The sequence below is a fragment of the Mus pahari genome, chromosome 19 (assembly GCF_900095145.1).
Source record: "Mus pahari chromosome 19, PAHARI_EIJ_v1.1, whole genome shotgun sequence".
Taxonomy (NCBI): domain Eukaryota; kingdom Metazoa; phylum Chordata; class Mammalia; order Rodentia; family Muridae; genus Mus; species Mus pahari.
In genome coordinates, this window is record NC_034608.1 from 54051001 (window position 1) to 54053429 (window position 2429).

Genomic DNA, 2429 nt, shown 5'->3' on the forward strand with positions numbered 1-2429 from the left:
TCTCTCTCTCTCTCTCTCTCTCTCTCTCTCTCTCTCTCTCTCTCTCTCTCATCCCCAGAATTCTGAACAGAATACAGTGGTTTGTGTTACAGCACGTGAAGCCTCCTTACCTCCAGTCAGGGATCCTCCAGTTACAGACAACCACGGCTGCAAAGGCTGGAAAGGCTGGAAAAGGCAGACTCCATCTTGATCAAGTTAGAAGTCCTGCTGACATAAAACACTTGTGATCCTTCCCCCTGCATGGCCGAGTCTCTCAATCACATCTCTAAAGTGGCTAGCAGAGTGTATGCCTCCTTCCCCAGACAGCTTGTGAACTCTCATCTGTTTATCTTTTCTGCTTTTGTGCCTCCACTGCAGTGACTTCCTCCTAGCTGCTCAGGCCTGGGAGCTAGGACTACCATTTGGTTTTGATTAAAACCAGACAGCCAACTCTGGAGAATTTAGGGAATAAGCTAATGGAAACTGCGAATATGGCTTTAATTAGTGCATCAATTAATAATAGACGTTAGCTTGTCTTATAATAAGATGTCACAAATGCAGAGCTCAAATCATTTCTGGAAAGAATTCATGCCGAGTCTCTTTTATGACCCAGAGTTCTCCCTCAGGGAAAGTGCAAGGGTAAAACGGACAGTGGCCTTGGGATATGTAGGTTGTGGCCAGGCCAGTGGGATAGCTTCCTTGTTTACACCAGACAAACAGGAAACAACATCTGTCCATTTATCTTATTTGGTTGAAACTACTCAGTAATCTTTCCCTTTCAGTTTAGTTACATTAAAAGGGTTCATTCTATAGCTCTTGGTGACTTAACCAGTCCTTTAAAAAAATGATTAGTGATTAGATGAATCAAATTATTGACTCTGTGTGAGGGTTGTACAATTTTAGCTTGTCAATAATATAAAATTTAAGAATAATTTCAATATCCAAGTAAGAAATAAGTATAACACCACATAATAAGATGCAAGAGATATTAAGCCTGTATGTCTCAGTAATGTCCTCTTATCTGAACTCTAAGCGGTTTTTCATTGTTTACATATATTCTCAGGTGGTCTTAATTTCTACAAATGCATGCAGGTCCTCCAGTATCATAATGGCCATCTTTTCTTTTCCCTGACAAAACCGTGTAGGTGACAACTTGATGAAGTATAATGTTAGAGCTACTGCATCTTTCTTCACTGGACAACCGACATAGCTCAAAAGCAACAGAAAACACAACTTAGACAAAAGTCAAATAGCAAAAACAGGTTTAAGCCATGCACAGACTGAAATGTGAGATGTATTCTGATATAAACATACTAGCAGGGCTTGCCACGGTGACAAAGGTCTGGAACCCCAGCTCTTGGGAGACAGGAGTCCAAGGTTAGCTTAGTCTTCATAGAAAGACCACGTCAACAAGAAAAAAAAAAGTTTGCAGAGAAATCCCAGGCACTAAAGTGCTTACCACACTGAGTGATTCAAGGTTCTGAGTGCAAAATCCAGAACCCACCTAAAAATAGTTGAGTATGGCGATGCATGCCTGTAATATCAGCACGGGTGAGACAGACACAGCTGAATTTCGGGAGCTCACTGACTAGCCCTACTTAATGAGATCAAGTCCCAAAAGAGTTCGATTAAATAAAGAAAAATGGCACCAGAGCAATGACACAAAGGTTGTCCTAGGACATGTATGTACATAAACATGTGTGTGTGTGCGTGTGCATGTGTGTACACACACACACACACACACACACACACGCACACGCACACGCACACGCACACCCCTCACAAAGGCACATATACAAAATAGAACAAAAATGGGAATAATGAACCCATCCCATGGATTTATTATCCAAATATAATATGTTGACAGAAAGACTTTAAATTGTAGCTGAAAAAAATCATACAATTTAAAATATGATTATTTAGATTATTTAAATTAAAAGTCCGTTCATACATTTCTTTCTTAGCTCCATTTATTTTTCTGGTCCTAAGGGTCGCACCCAGGACCTTACAGTAGTCAAGGACTCTTCCCATGAACTGCAATCCCAGCCCATCATCCATTCACTATTTAAAGTCTATTTATCCTCGTATTCAAATCCTTGTGCCGTCACTGCTCTTCCCAGCATTCTTTGTACTTTTATTTTACAGATAAAGTACTAGGAAATAGTTTTCTCCCAGCCAAGTGATGGAAAATGGCCAAGCGTACACTGGAGCCCAGTTTCTCTATGTTTCGTGCTTTAGTTTATCTGCATTAACTGTCTCCCTCGATGGCCACTAATCAGTGTGTGAAACTAGAGCTCTTAAATGTTCTGTTTCAGCTCTCCCTTTAAAAATAGCGGGTTTCCGCACAACTCACAAATTAGAGAACAGGATGTTTATTTATGTGTGCACGTATTTATGTGTATGTATTTGTTTCTTTAAGGAAAATCTTGGAGCAGAGATGAATGAGAATG

General features: G+C 40.3%; 1 protein-coding gene across 1 annotated transcript in view; it reads right to left on the bottom strand.

Annotated features, from left to right (window-relative positions):
* The window catches only part of Dlc1 (DLC1 Rho GTPase activating protein), a 385995-nt gene extending 385793 nt beyond the window's left edge, over window positions 1–202 (bottom strand). Inside the window, exon 1 of the mRNA XM_029531786.1 lies at window positions 111–202. The gene's annotated coding sequence lies outside the window, so the exon portion shown is untranslated. The remainder of the gene's footprint in view (window positions 1–110) is intronic.
* Window positions 203–2429: the final 2227 nt, after the last annotated feature.